The sequence below is a fragment of the Mastomys coucha genome, unplaced genomic scaffold, assembly GCF_008632895.1.
Source record: "Mastomys coucha isolate ucsf_1 unplaced genomic scaffold, UCSF_Mcou_1 pScaffold9, whole genome shotgun sequence".
Lineage (NCBI taxonomy): Eukaryota > Metazoa > Chordata > Mammalia > Rodentia > Muridae > Mastomys > Mastomys coucha.
This window is the reverse complement of record NW_022196915.1, coordinates 55,995,636-56,006,137: the sequence shown is the minus strand read 5'-3', so window position 1 is coordinate 56,006,137 and position 10,502 is coordinate 55,995,636. Positions and strand designations below refer to the sequence as shown.

Sequence of the window (10,502 nt, the reverse complement as noted above, 5' to 3'; positions counted from 1 at the left end):
GCGGGAATCTAAACTTAGGTTCTCATGCTTTCCCAGCAAGCACCTTACCAAATGTTCCAACTCCCCAGCCCCAGATCTGTCAATTCTTCATCAAGCATCCCATGCATCTAGGATGACCACAGCAGACGTCACTACTTCAAGACAGATCTTGTGGGAAGCCACTTCTGCTTTCACTGTAAACACACTCTATGAAGCACTGCCTTCAAAGTACAACCAAAGAAAAGCCTGAAAGCCTGTGGATCAATACCAACATCTCCATGCAGCATGTGGAAGCCTCAATCCATCATCTTCCCACATTCTATCAACAGGCTGTCCTTGCCTCACTCTCAGCAATATCTCTCTGTCCTGGAAGGTGGGCCTGCTCCACACAAACCTTTCCAAAATTGGCCTCTGGCTTTTAATAATGCCGTTCCCTCCTCATATCTGGCTTGCGCAATGACACGCCTTTCAGGGTCACTGGGTAATACTTTTTAAAGGTAGATGTAACTTGTTAGGCTTTCTAATGTCTTCCTGCGCTCTAAATCTCATGATTCACAAGTAGCCTCCTTGAAACAAACTGAAAGCATGTGTGAAGGAGACAGACCCTTAGATCACTTCTCATGTTTGTCTCAAAGTCTCAGATCACACGTTTCCTGATTGAAAAATATAAAAGAATATAAGCCATAAATTCAATGAGCAACCAAAACAAGTGGTTGGGGGTGGCAGGATGGCTCAGCAGGCAAAAGCACTTACCGTGGAAGCACGACTATTTGAATTCATTTCCTGAAACCTCAGAAAAAGTTACCCATCCTATAAACTCCAGTCATGGGGGGAGGCACATGTACATGCCCCCTCCATCATCCACATACGTGCAATAATAATTAAATTTTAAAACAGATGGTAAATCAACATTAAGATAAGCAAAAAAAAAAAATAATAGCTACTCATCTAAAGTAAGCATAGTTCTGCAACTATGTCAAACAATTAACAAACCAGATAACGAAGACAACTTAAACATAAGATAACACAATACAGATGTTAGGCCCCTCTGAGGATGCACATGTAGGTGATTTCCTCTCACAAAAGCTTTTATAAAGCCTGCAACCTAATGTTAACTGAGTGTCTAATTTAGGATTGCTATTGACCTCTAGTTTACATGCAGATCTTGAATTATAAAGCATCTCTTTTGTTTCCTAGTGACATATGGTCCCAGCACCTGTGTTCACCTAGCTGGTGTCTGAGGCGCCCTGCAGGTTCTGGGGTTATATTCCTGAGAATGGGAGACTTGTCCCTTTAAAAGGAGTCCACGCATGACTCAAGTTGAGAAACACAACCGTGCACCATCTCCCAATCAACTCCATTTTTTCCACGGGGGAAATCTAACAGGAAACTTCCCCAAAGCACAGACCAAAGCAAATATGTGATGCTACACGCCTTCGGTGTCAGATTTCGGGAGGCAGGCAGAGGCCATCCAGCCCCGGGAGCAACAGTCCTTCTCCCTCAACCCACACTCGTCATGGGATCGGGGCGCTCCTAAGACCCGGCGAGGTGTGTGTGTTGGGGGGGAAGTGTGGGGGGGGGGGTGGCAAGCACCTGTCACCGGGGTCACGGGGCTGCAGCAGGGCGCCCGGATGTGGCGGGGAGACGGCTGGTCAGGGCCGTGGCCTCCCGCTACCCTCGCCCCTCGGGACTCCGGCCTCACCTGCTGGGCGGACCTCGGATCCGGGGGGGCGGGCGGCCACTAGCACACCGCATCCCGGCCACCAGCTTCCCGGAGGTTCGGCTCTTTTCCGGGAGCCACGCTGCGCGCGCCCGCCAACGTCACGTCACAGCTCGCGCCGGCGCGCGCACGTAGGAGGCGAGAGCGCGCGCGCTGGGGAGGGTGGGAAAACGGGCCTGCGTGGGGCGGGGCCTACCGGATGATTGGCACCGAGTGCTGGGTTAAGCTCCTTGACTTCTGCTAGACTCCCTTTCCGCTGAGTGAAGAAGGTCCACGTGGTTCCTGGCCTTCTCTGGCTAGCCTGGTTGTCCCCAAGCCGCAAGGTGATGGTGAGACCCGCGGCTTAGCTTTTTTTCGTGCTCCAGAGGATTCTAGAAAACAACACAGCCTAGCAAGGTCTAGGCCTTGTGACTTAACCCAGGACACTATCATTCATTCATTCATTCATTCATTCTTGTGTGCGTGATTGGGGTGGTGGGGCACATGTGCTGCAGCTCGTCTCTAAGCATGTCAAGGATAATTTTCTGGAGAAGGTTCTCTTCTTCCACTCTAAGTTACAGGGACTGAACACAGACCCCCAAGCTTGCATGGCCAGTAATTTTACTGGCTCATCTAACCTAATCAGTTCTGCGCATTTTTCCATTTTGCCAGTAACTGCTCTTGTTTTATAAAAATGGGAAGGTATTTTGTCAGCGAGTGTTTTGTCTTTCCCAACCAAACACCCAGGCTGTGCCCGGGTTTTGAGGCGAAATAAGGCAGAATGCTTGCTTCTGCATATTGACCCCATGATGTATTCCTAGCTCAAGGTACCTCCGTACCTCGGTTAATTGCTTTGAAGTTGCAGAGCTTCGTACTTGAGAATGAAGACCAGGAATAGGGCTTAGACCACAGAGAGACACCTTAAACTATTTTTATATTTAGAGCTTTATAAAGTCCCATTCACTAGGTAAAACATGTGGGCACAGAGCCAGTCGTTCTCCATCTTATAACAGAATCCTTGGTGTAGCACCAGCTTGGGTCACCTGCCCTTTCTGGTAATGTTACACAACTGGACTTGAAATTCAGTTCAGCGAGAAATTCAATACTGCAGGCAGAGCAACCGGAGCCTTCCTGCTTAGAGCCATGTGGCTTCTCCTCAGATTCTGCTGGGTCCTTGATGCCCTCCACAGAAAAGAATTCCAGAATGAAGCAAAGTCATCAATTTTACAAGACTCAGTCAAAGAGCCCCAAGGGCAGGCGTCAGGACAGGGATGTATCTCAGTATCCAGAAGGAGCTACACATGTGTGACCTTGGGGTTTGAAGCAACCCCACGTACAACTAACTTTAGACATCAGGTGACGAAGCATATGATGGCATATTTCTTTCTGTTACCCTCAGAATTCTACCTTTGAAGAGGGATTTTTCTTTTTTAAGGTACATGATGTGGGCTTACAGTAGAGAAGAGATTGCTACTACAGATAGAAACCCTGATCAAAGGGATGCTCTTTGTACATAGGTCACAAGAAAGGTGGACTGCCGTTTTAACAGTCTTGTCTGGGATGAGTCTCTGGAATGGGAGGGCAGTTCTTTTGCAGGGTTAGTTATGAAGAAATTCCTGGGGCTCCAGGAAAAAACAAACGTAAGAACTGGGGGGACAAAGGAGACCTTTCCTGCTTCATGTCCCTCTTATTTTCTAACTGGCTACCCTGCTTCAATTCCTGCTCTGAGACTTTGATCTTTTAATCTTAAGAGTTGATGATGCCCGATGCTTCTGTGTTCTGCATAGGGAGTAGCTTCTGCCTCTTCAGAGATCCTAATTCTCTCTGTCTCTCTGTCTCTCTGTCTGTCTGTCTGTCTGTCTGTCTGTCTGTCTGTATCTCTCTCTGTGTATACATGGATGGATGTGTACCCACAGGTATGTGTAGAGGCCAGAGGCCAACCTTGGCTTTGTTTTTCAGGATGCCATCTAGTCTGTCTCTCTCTCTCTCTCTCTCCCTCTCTCTCTCTCTCTCTCTCTCTTTCTATCTATCTATGGACAGGGTCACTCACTTAATGTGGAACTCATTAATTTAGTTACCCAGGCTGGCCACTGAGCCCCAGGAATTACCTGTTTCTGCTTTCCCTTCTCTAGAATTACAAGCACGCACCACCACACCCAGCTTACTTTATGTAGTTCTGAGAATCAAATCCAGGTCCTTATGTTTGTGCCGCAAGCTCTCTGGGTTTGAAAGTTTTAGCCTGAGTGATCTAAGGGGAACATGAGAAGGCCACCTTAGAGATTGGGAGGATCATCCTTTGGGAATCTGCAATGATGCCATCATCTGTGAGACTGGGCTGTGTAGACAATAGCACAGAGCAGATTGTTGTGATTGGCTGGTTTAATTGTTGACCCCCAAAGAAGAACCTTTTCCACTACATTTTTTATGTGGTGTTTGAGAGCTATCATGCTAACCCATCACTGGAACTAAAAACAGAGTGTGTCATTGCTTTAGTTTCAGTATGTAAGTTTCGTGAGGTGTAATACGCACATCCACCATTCGACATTAAAGATGGCACAAGTCTCCCCTTGCATTCTGTCAAAATTAGTTTTGTAGGATGTCCGTCAGCATCATTTTAAGTGATGGTGCATACATTTGGCATTTGGAAGGCAGAGGCAGGTGGCTATCTGTGAGTTAAAGGCCATCGTGGACTACATATTAAGTTCTAGGACAGCCAGGACTATGTAGAGAGACTCTGACTCAAAAAGGAAAAAAGAAAAGAAACAACAAACAGAAACTTGATCATTAAGGGCTTTTTGTGAGTCCTTAGTGGTCCCAGATGTCCTAAAATATCTACTAATCCTATTTGAGGACTATAATTGGGAACTAGATGATTTTGCTAGTGAAAACCAGATCTCTGTCTATGTTGTATAGCCGGGAGGTTTGCAGGACTTAGTTTTTATCCAATGTCCTTGCGTTCAAGGGTGACCTAAAGTCCATTTGCCCAATCCATCCTGGAGATACGTGTTCATGGACAAAGGTTACTCTCGAAAGCCACTTGGAACCATTATGAACAGCCTGTCTGGTTCCAGTTCTCCAAATCTATTTGGTATCAGAGAATCAATTTCCTTTTAGTAATGTGGTTGAATTACAATCGGCATCAAGGATCCATCTGAACTGTCAGGTGAATAGTTCATACTCTTCAAAGGAATGGTTTCTTTGTTCCCCTGAGAAGGGAGCCAGCTAACTAACTGTCCTGTCATAGGTAGTCTATTCGTGGTCATCCCAAATCTGGAAATATCCTTCCTGTCTCTGTGATTACCTGTCAAATTGGAGGAGCTGGGCAACAGTTGTTTGAGGTCGAGCCACAGACTGGGCTTAGAAATTAGTCTCTACTAAAGAAGAAACTTGCTGGGTGCTGATGGTACACATCTTTAATCCCAGCACTCTGGAGGCAGAGGTAGGTGGGTCTCTGTGAGTTCAAGGCCAGCCTGTTCTACAAAGTGAGTTTTAGTATAACTAGAGCTACACAGAGAAACCACCTCTCAAAAAATAAATGAAAGAAGAGGAAGAAGAGAAAGAGAAGGAGGAGGAGGAGAAGCAGGAGAAGTGGGAGAAGGAGGAGAAGCAGGAGAAGTGGGAGGAGGAGGAGGAGGAACAGAAAGAAGAGGAGGAGAAGGAATCTTTGGTGTTGTGAATCACATTTGTCATCCTAGCATAAGGGAGGATGAAGCAGGAGGACTGGGGATCAAGCTCAGCCTCTTGGCTACATAACAGGTTGAAGACCAGCCTGGATTACATGAGACCTTGTCTCAACAAAGCAAGCAAACAGATAGATACATATGCATTCATATGTATGTACATATATATATATATATATATATATATATATATATATATATATTTGTATTTTTGAGACAGGATTTCTCTGTGTACCTTGGCTGTCCTGGAACTCACTCTGTAGACCAGGCTGGCCTGGAACTCAGAAATCCGCCTGCCTCTGCCTCCCAAGCGCTTGGATTAAAGGCGTGCGCCACCACCGCCAGGCTCATAAAATTTTTATAGTGCAGGCCTTTTTTAAAAATTAATTAATTTATTTTTATTTATATGAGTTACACTGTAGCTATTTTCAGACCCACCAGAAGAGGGCATCGGATCCCATTACAGATGGTTGTGAGCCACCATGTGGTTGCTGGGAATTGAACTCAGGACCTCTGGAAGAGCAGTTGGTGCTTTTAACTGCTGAGCCATCTCTCCAGCCCCCATAAAATTTTTATAATCTGATTGATGAACACTGCTATACCCTTAACTGGCATGTTAAACTGGAACTATGCATACTTTGTCTTGAGTTGTTTTTTTTTTGTTTGTTTGTTTGTTTTTGTTTTCCTTTAAAGGTTGAATTTTGGGCTGGTGTGATGGCTCACTGGTTAAGATCATGAGCTGATTTTTCCAGCCTACCTGGGTTTGGACCACCCAGCACCCACATGGTTGCTCACAACTGTTTGTAACTACAGTTCCAGGGGACCCAATGCCCCCTAATAGCTTCCAAGGTCACTGCATGGGGGTGGTGCACAGATACTAAGGAAGACAAAACACTCACATACACAAAATAATAATTTTACAAATGTTATTTAGTGTGTATGAGTGTGTTGCATGCATGCATATCTGTGCATTACATGCACCACAGTGCCCACAAAGGTCAGAAGAGGGTGTTGGATTCCATGGAACTTCAGTTCTAGACAGTTGTGAGCCACTGTATGTGCTGGGACTAAACCTGGTTTTTCTGCAAGAGCAGCAAGGACTCTTAACTGCTGAGCTGTCTCTCTAGCCCCATCTGTCTTGCGGTTTAGTGATTGGCTAGCATTCATGATTCTCAAGCTCTGTATGTGGAAAAAGATCCTTAATTTTGGCTGTTGATTTTGAGTGTAGGCATAACAATCTGTGATATGCCTTATTGTTTATACAGTCCACTGTATCAGAAAATTATATCATTTCTTCCAGAATCCCATGGAGTGACGACCTTCTATTTTTCAATGTCCAACCTTCCCACATTCTGCCTCTCTTCTATCAGGTGGGTGACTTTGGGTTCCTAGAGAGTCAAGGTTGGTGTCCCAGTTCAGCAGCCTGGCTTCAGAAAGGCTGATATTCAGCCATGGTCAGCTCTGAAGTTTAAGGCATCCAAGTCCCATGAGGAGGAATTGACATAGGATAGCTTGCTAGGAAATAGAGGAGACGCAAGGAAGGAAGCGCCCTCCCCCACCCCATCTCCTGGTTCTGATTTCTGTTTCCCCCTAGCTGAACGCTGGGAATTTCTTCTACTTTTGTGATGCCAAGGTGCATTCCTGTCCTGATGCCTGTACTTGAGTCTCTCTAACTGGCTCTTCCTCTTCTGCTAACTCGATGAATGCTCTGGCTCACGCTGAAATTCTTTCTCTAGAAGCTATCAAGGACCCAGCAGCATGCCCTGTCTGCATCCTTGAATTGCATTTTCTGTTGCCAGTGGCAGAATGAGTTGCTGTGTATAGCAGTGACCAAAGCTCGTGTGCTTTAGGTTAAATAACTTGTCCCTCAGGATCTGTGGGGGCATTAGCTCCAGGGCTTCGTCAGTTATCAAAATCCAAATGTGCTGAAGTCCCCTGTATAAGAAGCATTTGCATATTCCTCATGAATACTTTAACACATCTCTCAATTACTTTTAAGACCTACTGTTATATAATATCTGTGCATGTAGTTGCTATACTTCATTATCAGGGGGTAAGGACAAGGAAAAAGAACAACTGTGCATATTTACTATTGATGCACTATATAGGAAATATTTCCAGTCCATTGTTGATTAGACCCAAGGGTATAAATCATGAATGGGGATCTGAGTGCACCAACTTTGAACTATTCATCTATAACAGAATCATAAAACCACAGAAGATTAGAGCTAAAGAAGAAACTGCCCCGTCCCTTATCACTTCCTTTAACAGTCAAGGAACCTAGAAACTGGGGAGATTGGAGAGACTTGTGCAAGATTCCAAGGGAACTCAGGGATTCCAAAGTGAGTGTTTCTGCTTCCTGCTTTGGTGCTATTGTTGACACTCTGCTGCTATAAAACAAAACAAAACAAAACAGCAAAACAAAAAAACCCAACCCACCAGTTTGGATAATTTACACAGTAGAAAATTCCATGCCATGTATCTAAGGCCAGCTGGCATTTAAACACTGACCTAGGTGGCTACTGAGATGCTCTTACTTAAGAACCAGGCTACTTCAACATATTCTGTCCTTAAAAATTCTTACTATATATTTGATAAACTGGTTGAGACTATATAGAATCTTCTAAGGGAACCTCTATTAGTTGTTTAGACTAGTAAGCATCGGTATATAACACACTATTTTCCAGTAACTCATTTGTACCAGTTATTTTGAAAGATGGAAGAAAATATGTGAAAAGATGACACTCTATAGGTGTTTGCTTCTTAGAGTTGCTGTCACTTACCCTGAACTGGATAGCTTCAAGCCACAGAGAGCTATGGTCTTCCAGTGCAATTGGCTGTACTTCTAAATCGAGGTGCCAATGAGGCTGTGCATTTGCTAAAGATTGTGAGAGAGGGAGGATCCTGTTGTGTCTTTTCTACCATCAGTAGTTCTTGGTATCTCTAAGGGTGTAGATATGTACATGTATATTTAATGTGTGTGTTTGTAGGTGTGGGTTCAAGTGCATGTGTGTGTGTGTGTGTGTTTATGGGAGTCAGAGAACAATTTTTGGTGTTCCTCAGGTAACTTTTAGCTTTTGTTTGACATTTATGTATCACACACACACACACACACACACACACACACACACACACACACACACACTTTAAAGTATCACACAATGTGTTTTGATTGTACTTGCCTTTCATTACCCAACTCTTTCCAGCTCCATCCCCCTTCCTTTCACACCCAATTTTGCCAAGGTCGATTTTTGCAGCCCAAATAGTCTTGATTGGGTAGCTTTCCCCTAGAGTGGAGTCAATTTATTAGGTGCTGCACTCGTAGATGTGATCTTGGGGCAAATTGACCCTTTTCCTAGCAGCCAATTATTGCCAGTGGCCCCTCTGTTAAAGACTGAGCCCTGTGCCCACCTCACCTCTCCATACTGGGAGTTGGTCTGGCTTGAGTTTGCACCGGTCTTCTACACGTTGTCACAATCACTGGGAGTTCATATGTGCAGCCACTCTGATGCCCAGCTGTTTCCTTGTAGTTACCGTCCCTGGCTCTTACTCTTTTTTGGCCCTCTTTTCTACGATGATCCCTGAGCCTTTGAAGGAGACTGTGGTGTATATGTTCCCCGAGAGCTGAACGCTCTGCAGCCTCTTGTTCTCTGCACCTTGACCTCCTTTTATAAAGACACTAATCATATGGGGTTTAGTTCTCTTATCTAGTATGAGTCTATCTCACATTGCATCTGCAAAGACCGTGTTTTCCATGAGGTTACATTCATAGACTGGGGGAAGGGAACATGGACTTGGGAGGAGCCCCTAATCGACCCAACACATGACAAGAACATTCTAGTGTGAGCTGTCAAGGACGACTTCCTTGGAGAAAAAAAAAAATGCCTCATGAGTTGTACGGTTGTCTAAATGTCCCTGGTAGATCCAGGCTATCAGAGATGAAGATGTTCTAAAGAGACACTGTGTGCTTCCGTTTCTCCGTCAGACTGTTCAAACAATGGACCGGAAGAAATTGCAGTTTCCCCAGGACTCTCGTTCTGGAAGAAGAGAAAGATTAAAGCCTGGACCCGCCAGAGAGGAAACCTCTCTCTGGAACTTTTAAAGCATTGTGCAGAAGAGACTCCGGTCCTCCACTTAAACTGTAACCTTGGCTCAGGACCCCGAAGATGCACTTGGAAAGCTGCCGGACCTCTCTGTCTCTTTTCCTTGTGCGCTCATGTTGAATCAGTCTCCCTCTTCTGCTTTTGCTACTAATTTAGATCTATTAATCTACTTATCCAAGATAGGTGCCTGAACCTGGCTCATGACACAGGCTGGAACCTTAAGTCCAGTGACACTGCTGTCTGTATCATCGTGAAAGTGATTTCATAATTAATTTGATCGAGCACAGACACTAAAACTGCAGTCCCTCAAAGCTTCATATAGGGAAACCGAGGCTTCTCATGGCTAGCAGCATAGAAACTGCTATGTTTAGTTTAACACATCTGCTTTCGGTTAACCTCATAGAAGCTGGGGAGACAGATCTGGGACAGGTGTGGCCGTCCTTCTGGGCCAGGTTTAACAGATTAAAAGTTTCTCCTATGACCAGAGAACATCTGTTCTGTCTCTAGTGGGCCCTCCCAAAGCTGAGCCCATCTGAGAAGAGCCCTGTGTGTACAGCTGGCTTCCTGCCTCCTTACTGGAGAGGAGGCTGGCCTTCTGACCTGCCAGGCTTTTTGTTGTGTTTCTAAACAATGCTTACAGTCCTGCTTCCTCTCCAGAGTCTGTTGCCTCTCAGCACTGCTGTCAAGATTGGGGCAAGAGACTTCATGTTTATTCCTGCTCTTTGCCTGGGTTTTCTACTACAATGATTATATTAACTAGATAATATAATACTATATTATCTACATATTATTCATGTCTATATGTCTATATGTAGATATATCTACATAATATAATAAGATTATATTAGCTAGCCAGATAATAATTTAATGATTATGTTAACAAATAACTGGAAAGGTGACTTGAGTAGAGGGTTTAAGATGTTTTAATAGCACAGACACTTGCCACTGAACAGATCAGTTCCATCTTATGGTTATAAAATGGCATACCTCGGCCTATTAGAGCAGGGAGCATATCTCTCTTGATGGATATTAACATTAGGG

The 10,502-nt window shown here is 44.7% G+C and overlaps 1 protein-coding gene and 1 long non-coding RNA gene across 3 annotated transcripts in view; one reads left to right on the top strand and one right to left on the bottom strand.

Moving 5' to 3' along the window:
- The window catches only part of Entpd4 (ectonucleoside triphosphate diphosphohydrolase 4), a 27,588-nt gene extending 25,769 nt beyond the window's left edge, over positions 1–1,819 (bottom strand). For both annotated transcript variants that reach the window (XM_031361547.1, XM_031361549.1), the window contains exon 1: positions 1,682–1,819. The gene's annotated coding sequence lies outside the window, so the exon portion shown is untranslated. The remainder of the gene's footprint in view (positions 1–1,681) is intronic.
- Positions 1,820–1,832: 13 nt separating this feature from the next.
- LOC116084517 lies at positions 1,833–9,597 on the top strand. The gene is made up of 3 exons (XR_004116143.1): positions 1,833–2,028; positions 6,659–6,728; positions 9,344–9,597. It is a non-coding gene; the product is annotated as an uncharacterized LOC116084517 (long non-coding RNA).
- Positions 9,598–10,502: the final 905 nt, after the last annotated feature.